Here is a 22,167-nt window from a genome sequence, read left to right on the forward strand (position 1 = left end):
AATTTTATTAAAATTAAAAAAGGCCCGAGAAGGAGGCCAGCCTTTACAAAAAGGGGCTATCCTAAAAGAATAACCCTAAGCTACTGTGGAGGGGGTGTCGACATCGACCCCTTCAACTTGTGCCCCTGCCGTTGGTCCAGCTGGGGGAACAGAAGAAGGGTCTTCTGCCTGAGGGGAGGACTCAGCGAAATTGGGAGGAGCCGCCGGATCAGCAGCCGTCGCCGGTCCTTCAGCCGCCGGGAGAGCGTCTATCACCCGCCGCCCTGGACCGCATCGTTGGTAGAGACGGCACGCCGAGAGCAAGGCTTGAATTGAGCGGCCGGCCACAGGGTCGGGAAGGTGAAGGAAGAGAAAGCAGGTCGGACAAAGAAATAGAGTAATTTCCAGTCCTTAATGGAGTCGGACAACCCCTCGAAAAGCTGTCGCCCCGGACGAGCGGCAACTTGGACAAAACCCGGCGAGTGTGAGCCGACCTTGTTCACGGTAAAGAGATACCGGAACAGGTCTAGATCCGGCTCGCACAACCACCAATGGCAGAGGTTTATGAAGCAGGTGAGGAGTCGGTGAGAATTGGGCACTAGTTGGCCCGGAACTACGTTGTAATGACGATAAAAAAGGGAGAGGAAAGGACACGGAGGAACTCGGAAGCCAAAGGCAACTGAGTGCAAATGAATGCCGACACAACCCTCGGGTGGGTCGTAAATTTGCCGGCCTTCTGGAGCGAGGACTACGGCCGAAGGCCCAAGAAGAAATTGGGCCATTTCCAGGTCCGCCGCAGTAACGATGGACGGTGGCCTGGAAGGACGGACGATCGAATCGAACTTGCCTCGCGGCCGTCCGGTGCCGCCCGGCAAAGCAGCCACCGTCGTTAGAGAAGCGGGGCTCATCGGAGTAACCGCCCCCGAAGAAGAGGGGGTCGGAGGAAGGGAAGACGTCGATGGAACGTCTGCCGGAAGTTCCATGCGACGGGGAGGAGAAGAAGAAGACGAAGAAGGAGAAGAAGAAGACGGGGTGGTCGCCGCTGGGTTATCGACCGAGTGACGACGAGAAGAGGAAGAATGAGAAGAGGAAGACATTTACCAACCTGAGCGTGGACTGAGGAAAATGCAGAGAAGAACGGTAGTGCTTGGAGCTAAGTTCGAAGAATTGAGAGAAAGTGAGGGGAGGAGGAAGAAGATGGCTATTTAAAAGAAGGAGAAGCCCAAGCGACGGCCACGTGTCATCGCCTCGTTGGAGGAAGCGGAGGTGACAGGATGTGAAGGGACGCCGCATTTAATGCCTCAAAAGGCGGGGCGACGGTTCAGGCCTAGGGCTAGCCTGCAAACGGCGCATCTGCCCTAGGCTAGGGTCGAATGTTAGTGACCCGGCCTGCTAAGCCGGAAGCCCATCGTAGGCCATGGCCTTTGGGCCCACCTGGTACGAGCTGGAAGCTTCTAGAAAGACCCGGTAGAACCCGACCCATTAGATGATACAGGACAAGTTCACGAAAGAGACTTCGTGTAACACCCCGTGTTACGATCCCTAAAACCAATTAATCATTTAACCAATTACCCAAAAGAAAGAATTAAATCACAATAATTAATTAGGAAAGGCCCACCATAGTCCACGGGCCCTTATCCCTAACCCAATCCTTAGTCTCAAAAGGAATAGAATTAGCAAGCCTATAATATTAGTTCCTAATTAGGACTCCTAAATATATAAATAGGGGACTTAAGAGGCACCTAGAAACCCCCCCACCACAATAATCCCTCACCACACAAGAAAGTTCCAAGAATTCCCCTAGGAGAAATCAAGAAAGAAGAAAGCTTCAAGAAAGACCCTTCATAGCCAAGGAATTAATTAAGGCTAAAAGGTAACCCATGTCTCAACAAAACCTATTTTCATAGCTATGATTCCCCTCTTAGGATTTCCCCATATTATTGTGTATTGATGATTTGTGATATTATTATTGATGATTGATGGGATGATTCCATGGGTGATCTTGATGATGAAAGGTTCTTGATAATTATGGTGTTCTTGATGATTATATGTCGTTCTTGATGATTATATGATGTTCTTGATGATTGTAGGATGTTCTTGATGTTTATGTGATATTCTTACCGAATCTTGATATTAGAAGATGAATTGTGTTCTTGTTGATTTAAAAATAATTAGAACCTTAGGTTATATCGTGGAATTCGTATGGAATTATTCTTGGTATATTGGGTGGGAATTCGCATGATTGGGTGTTTATGATATTTAGAAAAGCATGATAGGTTATGTGCCATATGTTTCTCGATCTTTGATCCGTTAATTGTCTATGTGTGTTATCAATTGCGTTTGAAAGTGTTTAAGCATGGTTTCGGGTTCCACAAAGGTTCCCGGGGCGTTTTTGGTGAAAAAGAGTCAGTGGGGGATAGGGGACCCGCCACCTACCCGCGGCCTTCTTGGGCAACGCCGGCAGCGGGCAGCCGGCGGGCGGGCAGCTGCCCGCCGGGCACCCGCTGCCCGGAATAGCTGCCGCCGGCGGGTGATCCCTCACCCACCGGCTACCCGCTGGTTTGTACCCAATTTGGGATTTTGGCTTCCCCGTTTGATGCTCCCCCGATCCCCGTGGTGTCCCAACGGACTCCGTCTATCGTGCCTATGTCTAGTTTGATATTTCGGGTACCGTTCGTAGGTTGTATGAGTCTTATATATTGCATGCTAGTTGAATTGGTATCCCGTTGACCTAGGTGAAAGAAGTATGAACCCCTTAGGATTATTCTTAGTATGTGAAGGATCACGCATAGGTTTTGTTATACGTTTTCTCCCCCCTTCCCAATATGTTAATGTGGGTTGCATGTGCTTGCTATGTGTTATGTGTGCATGATACCCCAATTCGGTTGCGATCAGATTGGTTATTCCTGAGCTGCGGTTCAGAAGCTGGCTGCGGTCAGATTTACACTCCCGGGCTGCGGTCCACCGTTTGGTTGCGATCAAACGTTTCTACATGAGCTGCGGTTCATATTTCCTGGCTGCGGTCAGATGACATACTCTTGGGCTGCGGTCCACTGTTTGGTTGCGATCAAACTATGATGAGCTGCGGTTCATCGGTCGGTTGCGATCGACCCCTCCGTGTTGCGATACGGGCAGGGTGCTGCGGGGCCGTGTCAGAGCTATATGCGCTGACCCTCATGTATGGGCATGCGATTGGTCCTGTGGCGCCAACAAAGTGTGCTATGTGATGAGATATGGAGGAGTTGTTGTTATGAGTGCCTTGGGGATGTGACTATGGGATTCATATTGGGAATTGTATATGTTAGGTTATGATTATTAATTGTGCTTATCTTATCTGTCTTGCCTGTTGTAAACTGTATATGCTTGGTATAACTGCTGTCTGTGCTTAGCCCTATCTGTTGAGTTGATGTTATCACATCTTTGCTTGTTTTTATAGTTATTTTGAATCATCTTAGTATTTTAGTTCTTTAATTTTGCTTATTTAATTCATATTTTCCTTGCTATTATCATTTAATTATGGTTCACACTTGTTTTGAATGATTTACGGTGTTTGTTAGTGTTTTTGAACCATTGTAGGTCAATTCTATGAGCAAGGGAAGTTCAAGGATGAGTTTGGAGCAATTTTGGACAAGTTCGGGGCCCAGAGTACTCGACGCGTCGAGTCAAGCTTTCCAAGACAACTTGTGGCTCTTGATTTCTCTCCTTCTTGTCTCCAAGAATCTCTGAATTCTCTCTGTCTCCGTTCTTAGGGTTGAGGAAGGAGGGATTTTATAGTGGGTACAAAGTTGAGATGAAATAGGAATCTTGTACAAAATTGGACTCAAATTATAATTCCTATATTTAAATAAAGAAATTGCCGTATTTAATTTAAAATTGAAGTTGGAATTGGAATTTGGAATTGAAGTTGAATTGGGATGCTGAAACCAACGCCCTTTTGTATTAAGCTGGCGACTTCGTGCGTCGCTCGACGCGTCGAGACCAGCAGGTCTCGATCACAAAACATTCTGGAAATTTTCGACGCGTCGAGTCCTCTGGGCCCCGAACTTGTCCAAAATTGCTCCAAACTCATCCTTGAACCTCCCTTGCTCATAGAATTGACCTAAAATGGTTCAAAAACACTAACAAACACCGTAAAACATTCAAAACAAGTGCGAACCATAATTAAATGATATTAGCAAGGAAAACATGTATTAAATAAGCAAAATTAAAGAACTTAATTACTGTGATGATTCAAAATAATTATAAAAACAAGCACAGATGTGATAACATCACCCCCTCACACTTAAGCTTTTGCTTGTCCTCAAGCAAAACCAAGGAATAAAATCACAAGTCAAAACATACAAATTACTCATGCTCTCTCTTGCACAACCTTTCAAACCACCAACCAACTTGCTACAAAACAACAAGCTTCAAGAATCAAATTAGTTTGGCACATAAGAGACCCATTTCCGAGCCAATAACCAAGCACCAAGAATTTAAAGTATGTGAGGATCAAGTGTGGACAAATACTCAGTTGAGATTATGCAAGACACGGCTCATGAATGAGATCCCATAGGCTTGCCCTTCATACTCCCCTAGATCAAATCTAAGAATTCATGCTAAGATCAAATAGGACTTTATTTAGCTTGAAATGGGACTACGGGTGATAGCTAACAAAGAAGTGGTATGAAAAAATTAATCAAAAAGAGAGAATGTCACAATTTATCTAAACTTTTCAAAATTTGGAAGAGATGAGATAATCATAATTCCAAGGAGCAAATTTCTTTTAAGAACTTAGCAACTCTTTGGTAAAGTGGGGATCCAAATTCAAAAACTTTCAATCTTTTTTTTTTTTTTTTTTTTTTTTTTTTTTTTTTTTCATTCTTTTCTTTGTCTTTGGACTTCTTTTGGATATAGCAAGATAATTTTAATCCAAACTTTCATGACCTCCACACTTAAACATTTGTAACACTAGCTGCTTTTTTTTCGTAGCACAACTCCATAAAACTCTTCTTACGAAAAAGATAAAGATAAAAGTTTCATTCTCTCAAGGGTGGAAGGGACATATTTGGCCACGGGCTAAGGGTTATAATAATGGGGTAAATCAAAGAAAAACAATCACAAAGAGGGGATAAATGCTTAGCACTTATTTGAACAAACAAAAGGCACAATGGGGATACGAAGGATAAAAATATATATAGGAACAGGTTTAAAGGCTATGGCTAAAAAAAAATGGCCTAAATCACTTCAAAACATTCAAAACTTAGACATCACTTAGGGAGTAATGAGGCAAGTTCTAGCAAAGCACCCATGACCGGAATCTCACATAAGCCTTTACTAGCAATGCAAAACACAAGATCAAGAATTAATCCAATTATTAAGTGGTTAACAAAGCTATTGGCAAGGGAATAGATCAAATATGTGTTACACCTCAAATCATCCATCACAAATTGAGATGCAGCAAGCACCACTAAAACAAACCACAAACCAACAAGAGAGAATAATTGTAACTGCATGCTAAGACAAGTAGCTTATTCACCAAAAATAGCATATGAGTCATCCAAGCAAAAGCAAAAATTTTAAAAATTTAGAAATATCCCCAAATTAATGATTCCTCCCCCTCACACTTAAAACTTTGCATCATCCCTGATGCAAAATAAAAGAAAAGGAGAACAAGAGAAAAGAGAAAACTAAGAAGCAATAAAATAATCACGAACTAGAAAATAATAAAACTAAATAAGACGAAACTAGAAAGCAATAAATAAATAGGGAAAGTAATAAAAGATAACATGGGGTGCCTCCCATGAAGCGCTAAATTTAACGTCGTTAGCTCGACGTTACCTCTCTAGCCATCAAGTGATTGGAGAAAAAAAATCCCCTTCTTTCCATCAACTTTCTCTTCCAAGTATTTCTTCAAGTGGTGTCCATTTATAAACTCTCTTAAGCTCGAACCCTTCACGTCATCATGTAAGGAACCACATTTGCCCGAATCAAGAATTATGCCTCCATTCTCTTTCCTTCTTTTTCAACACTCTTTTGTTCAACAAGTAATGAGAGTCTCGGATCATTCACATGAACCAGCAAGTATTGGGAATCATTGGATATATAGATAGGCAAATGTGTGACATTATCCTTAAGAACTCCAATGCCTCCCAAATTCAAAATTTCTCTGAAGTTCTCTCCAAAGGAAGTGTTCTCCATTGGTGAGACATCCTCATTCAAATCATGTGCTCCATTGAGAACTTCCTCATCTAATGGGCAACTCTCTATATGTTCCTTTCCATCATTACCTTGCAACTCTACATTTTCCTCCCAGCTTGGTGTTTCCATCTCAATGCATTTATCAAATATTTCTTCATCTCCCTCTCTAAGATCCTCATCATCCTTTTTATTTCTCTCAACTTCATGACCTTCATTTGGCAAGAGCAACTCTTCTAGAACCTCTCCATTAAATGAATCTTGAAGTGGCTCTTGAATTGTCAAATCTTGCTGTCGAGCCATAATGTGATCGAGTCGAGCATTCATGCGATCAAGTTGAGCATTCATGTGATCTTGTAACTCCAGATATTTCGAGCACAATTGCATTAGCTTGGTCTCTTTGGACTTCATCTCAATTATTTGGTCAAGTGATTGACAATCTTGTTGAAACTCTTGGTACGGCAACTCTTGAGCTCGCCCTTGATACTTGTAATTGGGATCCATGATAAAGCAATTTTCCGCCTCATGAGATCCACCACATATCATGCACCGTGAGGGTTGTGGAGTAGGTGGTGTGCATCTTTGTTAAGTAGCTTGACTCATGTTGGCACAAAATCCTTGAGTAGATTGTTGAGGGATATGGTTGGTGGGGTTGAGCATGTAACAATTTTCCACAAAGTGATTCCCACCACAAAATGAGCACCATTGGGGTTGTGATGTTTGATATGAACTTTCTTGATAATATCCTTGACTAGAGTTGGCAAAATTTGAGAAAGGGAATTGTTGTTCCATTCCTCCATATTCTCGATTCATATTCCAACTCATCTCATAACCTTGAGAAGGAGGGTAAAACGGTGGCATGGTTCCTTGGAATGCATATCTATCCATAAACTAAATCACACTCAAAACAATGAACTTGTTATGGGTTAGCAAAATAAAATAAAATATAAAATAAAAATGGACTAGTCTCCTAAAATAAAGATTTCACTAATGTTAATACTAGAAACGCCACTTCCCCGGCAACGGCGCCAATTTGATGCGTAGTATATTTGCAAACAAATAATTCTCGGAGTACGAGTTATCGATCCACAGGGAAGTGGTTGTATCAAGCACTAGTTACTAACTTATTCATTAGAGCTAATCCTAACAATTACTTAGATGATTGATTGACATAAAATAAATAAAATAAAACAGAGGTTCAGGATTTTGAAAACAATTAGAGAGAAGTTGAGATTCATGGGATTCAAGTATTTAATCACCTAGTGCCAATTATCGTTAGCAATATTTAGTTTGGAATTAATATTTGTGTGGGAATGCAAAGTGGAATCGAATTACTCCCGTAATCTCTATTCCTAGTGAATTTCCACTCCCGTGGTTTAAACACCCAATAAGATCGAAGATCAGCATTCAATTATTCCTAATTACTACCATCTCCCGATTGGCAACAATCTAGAATAAACTTCCCCTAATAAGTTCCCCTTTCCCAAGGTCCAACCATTAGGTGCAATTGTGTGTACCCTAATTTATGCCCCAACTCCCATTGGTGACACAAACATGGCTATGAAGCTAGTAACTATGGCCGTTAATTACAAGCATCAAACAATATTATCACGATTGCAACACAAGTATTAAACCCAAATAATAATATATTAAAGAAACTGAGAGCTCAGGCACATAGGTTCATAAACACTTTTACCCAAGAATCTCTAAAGAATTTAGCCAAGCGATTTTCCCAAATCTCCCTAGTCTTCTTCTTGCTTTCCAAGACAACTTGTGGCTCTTGATTTCTCTCCTTCATGTCTCCAAGAATCTTTGAATTCTCTCTGTCTCCGTTCTTAGGGTTGAGGAAGGAGAGATTTTATAGTGGGTACAAAGTTGAGATGAAATAGGAATCTTGTACAAAATTGGACTCAAATTATAATTCCTATATTTAAATAAAGAAATTGCCGTATTTAATTTAAAATTGAAGTTGGAATTGGAATTTGGAATTGAAGTTGAATTGGGATGCTGAAACCAACGCCCTGTTGTATTAAGCTGGCGACTTCGTGCGTCGCTCGACGCGTCGAGCCAAGTCTCGACGCGTCGAGACCAGCAGGTCTCGATTACAAAACATTCTGGAAATTTTCGACGCGTCGAGTCCTCTGGGCCCCGAACTTGTCCAAAATTGCTCCAAACTCATCCTTGAACTTCCCTTGCTCATAGAATTGACCTAAAATGGTTCAAAAACACTAACAAACACCGTAAAACATTCAAAACAAGTGCGAACCATAATTAAATGATATTAGCAAGGAAAACATGTATTAAATAAGCAAAATTAAAGAACTTAATTACTGTGATGATTCAAAATAATTATAAAAACAAGCACAGATGTGATAACATCACCCCCTCACACTTAAGCTTTTGCTTGTCCTCAAGCAAAACCAAGGAATAAAATCACAAGTCAAAACATACAAATTACTCATGCTCTCTCTTGCACAACCTTTCAAACCACCAACCAACTTGCTACAAAACAACAAGCTTCAAGAATCAAATTAGTTTGGCACATAAGAGACCCATTTCCGAGCCAATAACCAAGCACCAAGAATTTAAAGTATGTGAGGATCAAGTGTGGACAAATACTCAGTTGAGATTATGCAAGACACGGCTCATGAATGAGATCCCATAGGCTTTCCCTTCATACTCCCCTAGATCAAATCTAATAATTCATGCTAAGATCAAATAGGACTTTATTTAGCTTGAAATGGGGCTACGGGTGATAGCTAACAAAGAAGTGGTATGGAAAAATTAATCAAAAAGAGAGAATGTCACAATTTATCTAAACTTTTCAAAATTTGGAAGAGATGAGATAATCATAATTCCAAGGAGCAAATTTCTTTTAAGAACTTAACAACTCTTTGGTAAAGTGGGAGATTTGGGAAAATCGTCTGGTTAATTCTTGTACTCTTTTTATGATTTGTAATTCTTTATTTATATTTGCTATGTATAATTTAGTCATGCTTGGCTAAATTCTTTAGAGATTCTTGGGTAAAAGTGTTTAGGAACCTATGTGCCTGAGCTCTCAGTTTCTTTAATATATTATTATTTGGGTTTAATACTTGTGTTGCAATCGTGATAATATTGTTTGATGCTTGTAATTAATGGCCATAGTTACTAGCTTCATAGCCATGTTTGTGTCACCAATGGGAGTTGGGGCATAAATTAGGGTACACACAATTGCACCTAATGGTTGGACCTTGGGAAAGGGGAACTTATTAGGGGAAGTTTATTCTAGATTGTTGCCAATCGGGAAATGGTAGTAATTAGGAATAATTGAATGCTGATCTTCGATCTTATTGGGTGTTTAAGCCACAGGAGTGGAAATTCACTAGGAATAGAGATTACGGGAGTAATTCGATTCCACTTTGCATTCCCACACAAATCTTAACTCCAAACTAAATATTGCAAACGATAATTGGCACTAGGTGATTAAATACTTGAATCCCATGAATCTCAACTTCTCTCTAATTGTTTTCAAAATCCTGAACCTCTGTTTTATTTTACTTATTTTATGCCAATCAATCATCTAAGTAATTGTTAGGATTAGCTCTAATGAATAAGTTAGTAACTAGTGCTTGATACAACCACTTCCCTGTGGATCGATAACTCGTACTCCGAGAATTATTTGTTTGCAAATATACTACGCATCAAATTGGCGCCGTTGCCGGGGAAGTGGCGTTTCTAGTATTAACATTAGTGAAATCTTTATTTTAGGAGACTAGTCCATTTTTATTTTATATTTTATTTTATTTTGCTAACCCATAACAAGTTCATTGTTTTGAGTGTGATTTAGTTTATGGATAGATATGCATTCCAAGGAACCATGCCACCGTTTTACCCTCCTTCTCAAGGTTATGAGATGAGTTGGAATATGAATCGAGAATATGGAGGAATGGAACAACAATTCCCTTTCTCAAATTTTGCCAACTCTAGTCAAGGATATTATCAAGAAAGTTCATATCAAACATCACAACCCCAATGGTGCTCATTTTGTGGTGGGAATCACTTTGTGGAAAATTGTTACATGCTCAACCCCACCAACCATATCCCTCAACAATCTACTCAAGGATTTTGTGCCAACATGAGTCAAGCTACTTATCAAAGATGCACACCACCTACTCCACAACCCTCACGGTGCATGATATGTGGTGGATCTCATGAGGCAGAAAATTGCTTTATCATGGATCCCAATTACAAGTATCAAGGGCGAGCTCAAGAGTTGCCGTACCAAGAGTTTCAACAAGATTGTCAATCACTTGACCAAATAATTGAGATGAAGTCCAAAGAGACCAAGTTAATGCAATTGTGCTCGAAATATCTGGAGTTACAAGATCACATGAATGCTCAACTTGATCGCATGAATGCTCGACTCGATCACATGATGGCTCGACAGCAAGATTTGACAATTCAAGAGCCACTTCAAGATTCATTTAATGGAGAGGTTCTAGAAGAGTTGCTCTTGCCAAATGAAGGTCATGAAGTTGAGAGAAATAAAAAGGATGATGAGGATCTTAGAGAGGGAGATGAAGAAATATTTGATAAATGCATTGAGATGGAGACACCAAGCTGGGAGGAAAATGTAGAGTTGCAAGGTAATGATGGCAAGGAACATATAGAGAGTTGCCCATTAGATGAGGAAGTTCTTAATGGAGCACATGATTTGAATGAGGATGTCTCACCAATGGAGAACACTTCCCTTGGAGAGAACTTCAGAGAAATTTTGAATTTGGGAGGCATTGGAGTTCTTAAGGATAATGGCACACATTTGGCTATCTATATATCCAATGATTCCCAATACTTGCTGGTTCATGTGAATGATCCGAGACTCTCATTACTTGTTGAACAAAAGAGTGTTGAAAAAGAAGGAAAAGAGAATGGAGGCATAATTCTTGATTCGGGCAAATGTGGTTCCTTACATGATGACGTGAAGGGTTCGAGCTTAAGAGAGTTTATAAATGGACACCACTTGAAGAAATACTTGGAAGAGAAAGTTGATGGAAAGAAGGGGATTTTTCTTCTCCAATCACTTGATGGCTAGAGAGGTAACGTCGAGCTAACGACGTTAAATTTAGCGCTTCATGGGAAGCACCCCCATGTTATCTTTTATTACTTTCCCTATTTATTTATTGCTTTTTAGTTTCGTCTTATTTAGTTTTATTATTTTCTAGTTCGTGATTATTTTATTGCTTCTTAGTTTTCTCTTTTCTCTTGTTCTCCTTTTCTTTTATTTTGCATTAGGGATGACGCAAAGTTTTAAGTGTGAGGGGGAGGAATCATTAATTTGGGGATATTTCTAAATTTTTAAAATTTGTTTGCTTTTGCTTGGATGACTCATATGCTATTTTTGGTGAATAAGCTACTTGTCTTAGCATGCAGTTACAATTATTCTCTCTTGTTGGTTTGTGGTTTGTTTTAGTGGTGCTTGCTGCATCTCAATTTGTGATGGATGATTTGAGGTGTAACACATATTTGATCTATTCCCTTGCCAATAGCTTTGTTAACCACTTAATAATTGGATTAATTCTTGATCTTGTGTTTTGCATTGCTAGTAAAGGCTTATGTGAGATTCCGGTCATGGGTGCTTTGCTAGAACTTGCCTCATTACTCCCTAAGTGATGTCTAAGTTTTGCATGTTTTGAAGTGATTTAGGTCATTTTTGTTTAGCCATAGCCTTTAAACCTGTCCCTATATATATTTTTATCCTTCGTATCCCCATTGTGCCTTTTGTTTGTTTAAATAAGTGCTAAGCACTTATCCCCTCTTTGTGATTGTTTTTGATTTACCCCGTTATTATAACCCTTAGCCCGTGGCCAAATATTTCCCTTCCACCCTTGAGAGAATGAAACTTTTATCTTTATCTTTTCCGTAAGAAGAGTTTTATGGAGTTGTGCTACGAAAAAAAAAAGCAGCTAGTGTTACAAATGTTCAAGTGTGGAGGTCATGAAAGTTTGGATTAAAATTATCTTGCTATATCCAAAAGAAGTCCAAAGACAAAGAGAAGAATGAGAAAAAAAAAAAGATTGAAAGTTTTTGAGTTTGGATCCCCACTTTACCAAAGAGTTGCTAAGTTCTTAAAAGAAATTTGCTCCTTGGAATTATGATTATCTCATCTCTTCCAAATTTTGAAAAGTTTAGATAAATTGTGACATTCTCTCTTTTTGATTAATTTTTCCATACCACTTCTTTGTTAGCTATCACCCGTAGCCCCACTGATGTTATCACATCTGTGCTTGTTTTTATAATTATTTTGAATCATCACAGTAATTAAGTTCTTTAATTTTGCTTATTTAATACATGTTTTCCTTGCTAATATCATTTAATTATGGTTCGCACTTGTTTTGAATGTTTTACGGTGTTTGTTAGTGTTTTTGAACCATTTTAGGTCAATTCTATGAGCAAGGGAAGTTCAAGGATGAGTTTGGAGCAATTTTGGACAAGTTCGGGGCCCAGAGGACTCGACGCGTCGAAAATTTCCAGAATGTTTTGTGATCGAGACCTGTTGGTCTCGACGCGTCGAGCGACACACGAAGTCGCCAGCTTAATACAAAAGGGCGTTGGTTTCAGCATCCCAATTCAACTTCAATTCCAAATTCCAATTCCAACTTCAATTTTAAATAAAATACGGCAATTTCTTTATTTAAATATAGGAATTATAATTTGAGTCCAATTTTGTACAAGATTCCTATTTCATCTCAACTTTGTACCCACTATAAAATCCATCCTTCCTCAACCCTAAGAACGGGGACGGAGAAAATTCAGAGATTCTTGGAGACAAGAAGGAGAGAAATCAAGAGCCACAAGTTGTCTTGGAAAGCAAGAAGAAGACTAGGGAGATTTGGGAAAATCGTCTGGTTAATTCTTGTACTCTTTTGATGATTTGTAATTCTTTATTTATATTTGCTATGTATAATTTAGTCATGCTTGGCTAAATTCTTTAGAGATTCTTGGGTAAAAGTGTTTATGAACCTATGTGCCTGAGCTCTCAGTTTCTTTAATATATTATTATTTGGGTTTAATACTTGTGTTGCAATCGTGACAATATTGTTTGATGCTTGTAATTAATGGCCATAGTTACTAGCCTCATAGCCATGTTTGTGTCACCAATGGGAGTTGGGGCATAAATTAGGGCACACACGATTGCACCTAATGGTTGGTCCTTGGGAAAGGGGAACTTATTAGGGGAAGTTTATTCTAGATTATTGCTCATCGGGAGATGGTAGTAATTAGGAATAATTGAATGCTGATCTTTGATCTTATTGGGTGTTTAAGCCATGGGAGTGGAAATTTACTAGGAATAGAGATTACGGGAGTAATTCGATTCCACTTTGCATTCCCACACAAATCTTAATTCCAAACTAAATATTGCAAACGATAATTGGCACTAGGTGATTAAATACTTGAATCCCATGAATCTCAACTTCTCTCTAATTGTTTCCAAAATCCTGAACCTCTGTTTTATTTTATTTATTTTATGCCAATCCATCATCTAAGTAATTGTTAGGATTAGCTCTAATGAATAAGTTAGTAACTAGTGCTTGATACAACCACTTCCCTGTGGATCGATAACTCGTACTCCGAGAATTATTTGTTTGCAAATATACTACGCATCATGAGTCTATCCCTGTTTTAAAAGCTAGAGTTCGTAGGATATACCTTCATGTTCAAAATGGTTTTCGTATATCCATATATACATCTATATGTATTGTATTTCAACGCGTTGGACTGGGTTACCAGCATCTCTCGCTGAACAGATATATTTGGCTTTCAGGCACTGATGAGTAGACACCGGAGCGCGCTAGAGATTCGAGGCGTAGTGTAGATAGTTTCCCTTTTGGCCTGCGTGCCATTTACATTATTACGGAATTTAGTAGTTAGCCTGTGCATCTGAGTTCTCCAGCTCAGGTCTGGCATAGCACCCCGTACTCTTGTATCGTATTTTGGGATTTTATGAGATTCTATCTTTATTATATAAGTTTTAAAAGTCTTGAAAATCTGGGGTGTTACAGTTGGTATCAGAGCCTAAGTTTGACCCTAGGATGAGACTCTTAAGACCAGACTTTAGGACATTAAGCTTAAACTCTAAGTACTTAGGAACATAAGACTTAGGAATCGTAGGACGCGCGGTGAGATTGTGGGACCTACACATAACCCCCTCACTTAATCCCTCTCTGACTTAAAGAAAACTCCCCCTTCACTTATTGCATCAAGGTAAGAACACAAAATAACATCGACCTATGAACACCAGGATGACACCGAAAAGGAGACAGACAGGAACACCGAAACTCCCCACTCAAGAATTCTTGACACAGAATCTACAACGCCTGGCCCAAATTGCCCAGGCACTGAGTACTACCATTCCCCAACCCTTACCAACAAACGAGAACTTGGAAATCCACCACCAAGTCTCGGCACATCAACCACCCACCTTCTCGGGGAACAAAGACCCCACGGTCCTAGAGGAATGGATCGGAACTTTTGACAAGATATTCCGGACAACCAAATGCCCAGAAGACCACCAAGTCAGAATAGCCTCCTTCTACTTTAGGCACGAGGCCGATGCCTGGTGGGCCCACGAGGGACCCGCATGTGAACAAAACCACGAATTTAACTAGGAAACCCTAAAAACACGACTACGAGAACAATTCTACCCCAATCATCTAAGAGCCACCGTATATGAAGAATTCCTCCACCTAAAACAAGGTGCAGCCCCAATCACGGAATACTATCAACGATTCCACCGGCTGGCCCGCCTCATCCCCGAGTTAGTACCCACCGAGAGGATCAAGATCAAGAAGTTCATAACAGGCCTTGATCCCGAACACCAAAAAGCCCTGGCCACACAGGAGCCAGGAACCCTCGGGGAAGCCTATGCCAAGACATCCCAACTACAACAAGTATCAAGCCAGCCCCGGGAGACACGTCTGGGGTACAAAAGGAAACCTAAGGGGGATCACACAAACCCCACCCGAGGGCCTAAGAACCCCAGGGCCATCTCACCTCGCAAGGTCTCAACGCCAACCATTCAGGAAAGGATCCTTACTCTAAGCAAAGCCAGGGTCGGAGACAACAACACCGTCTCCGGAACCTTCCTGGTACACGCTACCCCCGCCACTATATTGTTTGACTCAGGGGCTACCAACTCGTTTATAGCAACCGAGTTTGCCACTCAGCTCGGCCTCAACACCAGCACCAAGGTCCGACTTCAGGTCAAGGTGGCCTCCGGCGAAATCATAAAATGCGACCGCATGTACGAGAACATAATGATTACCATCCAAGGGGTGGAATTTCCCAGCAACTTAATACAATTCAAACTGGATGGGGTACAAGTGATCTTGGGCATGGACTGGCTAGGGAAATTCCAAGCGCAAATCCTATGCGGAGAACAAAAAGTGGTCCTACGTTGACCAAACGGTAAAAGGGTATCACACCACGGGACCCCCCAGGAATCAGGGATCAAATTGGTGAACATGATGAAGATGAAGAAATACCTAAACAAGGGAAGCGAGGCCTTTCTATGCTCGGTCGAGGACCTCAACACCAAAACCCCCGGACCACAAACCATTCCAGTGGTAAACGAATTCACCGACGTCTTCCCGGACGAAATCCCCGGGGCACCCCCAGTCAGAGAAGTCGAGTTCACCATAGACCTCATACCTGGCGCTACCCCAATCTCTAAACCACCCTACAGGTTGGCACCAAAAGAAATGAAGGAACTGAAAACACAACTATAGGAATTGCTAGATAAAGGGTACATCTGCCCGAGCACCTCCCCATGGGGGGCACCAGTACTATTTGTTAAAAAGAAAGATGGAAGCATGCGCCTGTGCATCGACTACCGGGAACTTAATCAAGTCACAATAAAGAATAGGTACCCCCTCCCTCGGATCGATGACTTGTTCGACCAACTAAAAGGGGCAGGGGTATTCTCAAAAATTGACCTAAGGTCCGGATATCACCAAATACAAGTGGCCAAACCAGACATTCAGAAAACAGCCTTCCGGACACGTTACGGCTACTATGAATTCACAGTAATGCCCTTCGGACTCACCAACGCACCCGCTATATTCATGGACCTCATGAACCGAGTATTCCGACTCCACTTGGATGACTTCGTCATTGTATTCATTGACGACATCCTAGTCTACTCCCGAAACAAGGAAGAACATGAAAGACACCTCCGCATAACCCTGCAGACCCTGAGAGAGCACCAACTATACGCCAAGTTCACTAAATGCGAATTCTGGAAAGACAATGTGGCCTTCCTAGGCCACGTGATAACCAAGGAAGGAATTAAGGTGGACCCCGCCAAAATCCGTGCCGTTAAAGAATGGACCACACCGAGCTCACTCTCAGAAGTCCGAAGTTTCCTAGGCTTGGCTGGCTACTACAGGAGGTTTGTACCCGACTTCACCAGGATAGCCCAACCCCTCAACAAACTCATGAAAAAGGAAACCCCCTTCCGATGGGACAACAACTGCATCTCGGCCTTCCAAGAATTGAAGGATAAGCTAACCACAGCACCCGTGCTCGCCATCCCCTCCGGGGAGGAAGGGTTCGAGGTCTTCAGTGACGCGTCCAAAAAGGGATTGGGGTGCGTGCTAATGCAAAAAGGCAGGGTAATAGCATACGCATCCAGGCAACTCAAAACCCACGAAGAGAATTACCCCACCCACGACCTCGAACTAGCCGCTATCGTGTTCGCACTAAAAATTTGGAGGCATTACTTATATGGGGTACAATGCAAGATTTACACGGACCATAAGAGCCTAAAGTACATCTTCACCCAGAAAGACCTAAACATGAGACAACGAAGGTGGCTAGAACTCATAAAAGACTACGATCTAGACATCCAATACCACGAGGGAAAAGCTAACATTGTGGCAGACGCCCTAAGCAGAAAGATTAACCACTCCCTCAACACCACCTGGATCTTACCGGACCAGCTGTACAAGGACTTCCAAAGACTGAATTTGGAAATAATAGAGCAAGATCAAATCCACCCCGACGTCCACTTATTCAACACGCAAATCATACCTACACTCTTCGAGGAAATCAAAATAGGACAACAGCAGGATCCGGAACTAGATAAAATCCGTCTCGACCTAACCCAGGGGAAAGAAGGGCCCTTCGGAATACACGAAGATGGCAGTTTCCGTTACCAAGGTAGGTGGTGCGTGCCCTCGACGCACCCCCACCTGAAACAATAGATCTTGGAAGAAGGGCACAACTCCCCATACTCAGTTCACCCAGGGGGTGACAAACTATACCAAGATGTGAAAAGGTCGTTTTGGTGGCCCAACATGAAAAAGGAAATCGCAGATTTCGTAGCCAAATGCCTGAATTGCCAAAGGGTGAAGGCCGAACGATGCTAACCCAAGGGACTCGTATAACCCCTTGAGATACCACAAGGAGAGTGGGATTCCATATCTATGGACTTCGTCGGAGGGTTACCCCCAACAAAAACCGGCAAGGATAAAATTTAGGTCATAGTGGACCGACTAACCAAAACGGCGCAATTCATTGCCATGAAGGAAACATGGACAATGACCCAACTGGCCCAAGCCTACTTGAGCCGAGTAGTGAAGTACAACGGAATCCCCCGGAACATCGTGTCCGATAGAGACTCCCGGTTTCTCTCACAATTCTGGAAATCGCTGCAATTAGCCTTGGGGACACAACTAAAACTGAGCATCGCCTTCCACCCCACCACTGACGGCCAAACCGAGAGAACCATTCAGACTCTCGAAGACATGTTAAGAGCCTGTGTGTTAGACTTTCAAGGGACATGGGAGGAACACCTAGACCTTATTTAATTCTCATACAACAACAGCTACCACGCAAGAATTCGTATGGCGCCCTACGAAGCTCTATACGGACAAAAGTGTAGAACCCCCTTATGTTGGGAAGATATGGTCGACCCAGTAGCACTAGGACCCCAATACCTACAAGATACCATAACCAAGGTCAAACACATCCAGGAAAGGATGAAGGCTGCCCAGGACCGCCAGAAGTCCTACGCCGACCTAAGGAGGAAACAAGCCGAATTCAACACCGGGGACAAGGTCTGGTTGAGAATCTCGCCCACACGGGGGGTAATGAGATTCGGAAGAAAAGGGAAACTCAGCCCACGATTTATCGGCCCCTATGAAATCATAGAAAGAGTTGGGAACCTAGCCTATCGCCTCGCTCAACCCGTTGAACTAGAACGAGTACACAACGTATTCCACATATCCCAGCTAAAGAAATATGTGCACGACCCAAGCCACGTGCTTCAACCCGAGGTCGTGGACCTCGACGAGTCACTAGTTTACGAAGAAAAACCCGTGAGAATCCTGGACACCAAGACAAGAACCACCCGACGTCGAGCCATAGAAATGTTGAAAGTCCTCTAGACCAACCATGGGACCGAGGAAGCGACATGGGAACTCAAGGACACAATGAGGGAACGCTACCCCGAACTCTTCACACCAGGTAACTAAGAAGAAGTCACTCGACAAGGACCAAGCTTCGGGGACGAAGCTTCCTGTTAAGGGGGGGAGAGTGTAACACCCCGTGTTACGATCCCTAAAACTAATTAATCATTTAACCAATTACCCAAAAGAAAGAATTAAATCACAATAATTAATTAGGAAAGGCCCACCATAGTCCACGGGCCCTTATCCCTAACCCAATCCTTAGTCTCAAAAGGAATAGAATTAGCAAGCCTATAATATTAGTTCCTAATTAGGACTCCTAAATATATAAATAGGGGACTTAAGATGCACCTAGAAACCCCCCCCCCCCCCCCCCCACCACAATAATCCCTCACCACACAAGAAAGTTCCAAGAATTCCCCTAGGAGAAATCAAGAAAGAAGAAAGCTTCAAGAAAGACCCTTCATAGCCAAGGAATTAATTAAGGCAAAAAGGTAACCCATGTCTCAACAAAACCTATTTTCATATCTATGATTCCCCTCTTAGGATTTCCCCATATTATTGTGTATTGATGATTTGTGATATTATTATTGATGATTGATGGGATGATTCCATGGGTGATCTTGATGATGAAAGGTTCTTGATAATTATGGTGTTCTTGATGATTATATGTCGTTCTTGATGATTATATGATGTTCTTGATGATTGTAGGATGTTCTTGATGTTTATGTGATATTCTTACCGAATCTTGATATTAGAAGATGAATTGTGTTCTTGTTGATTTAAAAATAATTAGAACCCTAGGTTATATCGTGGAATTCATATGGAATTATTCTTGGTATATTGGGTGGGAATTCGCATGATTGGGTGTTTATGATATTTAGAAAAGCATGATAGGTTATGTGCCATATGTTTCTCGATCTTTGATCCGTTAATTGTCTACGTCTATTATCAATTGCGTTCGAAAGTGTCTAAGCATGGTTTCGGGTTCCACAAAGGTTCCCGGGGCGTTTTTGGTGAAAAAGAGTCAGTGGGGGGTAGGGGACCCGCCACCTACCTGCGGCCTTCTTGGGCAACGCCGGCAGCGGGCAGCCGGCGGGCGGGCAGCTGCCCGCCGGGCACCCGCTGCCCGGAATAGCTGCCGCCGGCGGGCAGCCGGCGGGTGATCCCTCACCCACCGGCTACCCGCTAGTTTGTACCCAATTTGAGATTTTGGCTTCCCCGTTTGATGCTCCCCCGATCCCCGTGGTGTCCCAACGGACTCCGTCTATCGTGCCTATGTCTAGTTTGATATTTCGGGTACCGTTCGTAGGTTGTATGAGTCTTATATATTGCATGCTAGTTGAATTGGTATCCCGTTGACCTAGGTGAAAGAAGTATGAACCCCTTAGGATTATTCTTAGTATGTGAAGGATCACGCATAGGTTTTGTTATACGTTTTCTCCCCCCTTCCCAATATGTTAATGTGGGTTGCATGTGCTTGCTATGTGTTATGTGTGCATGATACCCCAATTCGGTTGCGATCGGATTGGTTATTCCTGAGCTGCGGTTCAGAAGCTGGCTGCGGTCAGATTTACACTCCGGGCTGCGGTTCACCGTTTGGTTGCGATCAAACGTTTCTACATGAGCTGCGGTTCATATTTCCTGGTTGCGGTCAGATGACATACTCTTGGGCTACGGTCCACTGTTTGGTTGCGATCAAACTATGATGAGCTGCGGTTCATCGGTCGGTTGCGATCGACCCCTCCGTGTTGCGATACGGGGCAGGGTGCTGCGGGGCCGTGTCAGAGCTATATGCGCTGACCCTCATGTATGGGCATGCGATTGGTCCTGTGGCGCCAACAAAGTGTGCTATATGATGAGATATGGAGGAGTTGTTGTTATGAGTGCCTTGGGGATGTGACTATGGGATTCATATTGGGAATCATATATGTTAGGTTATGATTATTAATTGTGCTTATCTTATCTGTCTTGCCTGTTGTAAACTGTATATGCTTGGTATAACTGCTGTCTGTGCTTAGCCCTATCTGTTGAGTCTATCCCTGTTTTAAAAGCTAGAGTTCGTAGGATATACCTTCATGTTCAAAATGGTTTTCGTATATCTATATATACATCTATATGTATTGTATTTCAACGCGTTGGAGTGGGTTACCAACATCTCTCGCTGAACAGATATATTTGGCTTTCAGGCACTGATGAGTAGACACCGGAGCGCGCTAGAGATTCGAGGCGTAGTGTAGATAGTTTCCCTTTTGGCCTGCGTGCCATTTACATTATTACGGAATTTAGTAGTTAGCCTGTGCATCTGAGTTCTCCAACTCAGGTGTGGCATAGCACCCCGTACTCTTGTATCGTATTTTGGGATTTTATGAGATTCTATCTTTATTATATAGGTTTTAAAAGTCTTGAAAATATGGGGTGTTACACTTCGGTCATGAGGTCGGCAATCAGATTTGGTGACTCCCTCGCCAAGAAAGTCTCGCCGTAAAAGGACCAGGAATCGGCCACATAGACCGGAGGTCGGTCCAAAAGGTATAGAAAATAAGAGTAAAGACAAACCAGAAAACGCGCATTTTATTTAAATAAGTACGGGAAAGTACAAGGCCTAGAACTCGGCCAGATGCAAATTAGAAGGAAAGGCGGATCATGGCATGGCTTCCTTCTCTGCCGACGGGCGAGCAGTCGGAGGGCCTTCCAGGAAGTACTGAGTGCGGAAAGGCAGAGGACTCGGCTCAGGCTCCGGCATCTCGTCCAGATACACGGCTGGCTTCCTGTCATCGATCATTTGCAGAGGCCTCTCCAGAGCACTCGGCGACATGGCGACACCAAAAAGGGGAGGAGCCTCCCACTTCTCTTCCACCTCTGGTTCTGGATCCTCCACCACCGGCTCCATCTCCACATCGATAGGCTCCCTACACATCAGGTCCAGCATGTCCGGGGGCACCACAATGGGGTTTGAAGCCGAGTCGCCCACCAAACGCCCTCCATTAGCCAGCCTCTTTTGCTTCAGCTTTTCCAGTCGAGCGTGCTCCTGGTTGCGGATGGACCATCGGTGATCACCATCTCTGTAACTCATAGCTCCGTGCCTTCGAAAATGAGGGGTATTGTGATTTGCACCAACCGTGAAGGGTCCTTATATAGCCCAGTGGAAGCGAATATCTAGGCAGTAGTCACGGAAGGAATCGTAACTGACATAACTGAGCCGGATTAGACGGATGACGCGAATCTCTATCAGAGATTAGTTCCATCAAATCCGCCCGGGAAGAGCGAGATTCGCACGCCGCGCAGAGAAGATTAGATTCACCTGAGATACGGGGAATCTTGCAGATGTCAGATTGAAAAAGGACTGACGATGTGACCGACTCCTTGACCAGTCGTCCAGATGGGTACACGACAAAACACGAAATATAAGACAGGGCGGAAAATAGCATTTTATTGGCAAACGAAGAAGGGTACGAATAGTAAGGAGCTTATTACAATAAGGATAATGAAAATGCTCTTAAAGAAGACCCCTCTGAAATATGAGGCCGACTCCGGCCTAGATAATCACTCGCTAGGGGAG

Source organism: Ipomoea nil, unplaced genomic scaffold (assembly GCF_001879475.1).
Source record: "Ipomoea nil cultivar Tokyo-kokei standard unplaced genomic scaffold, Asagao_1.1 scaffold2735, whole genome shotgun sequence".
In the NCBI taxonomy this organism is placed as follows: Eukaryota; Viridiplantae; Streptophyta; class Magnoliopsida; order Solanales; family Convolvulaceae; genus Ipomoea; species Ipomoea nil.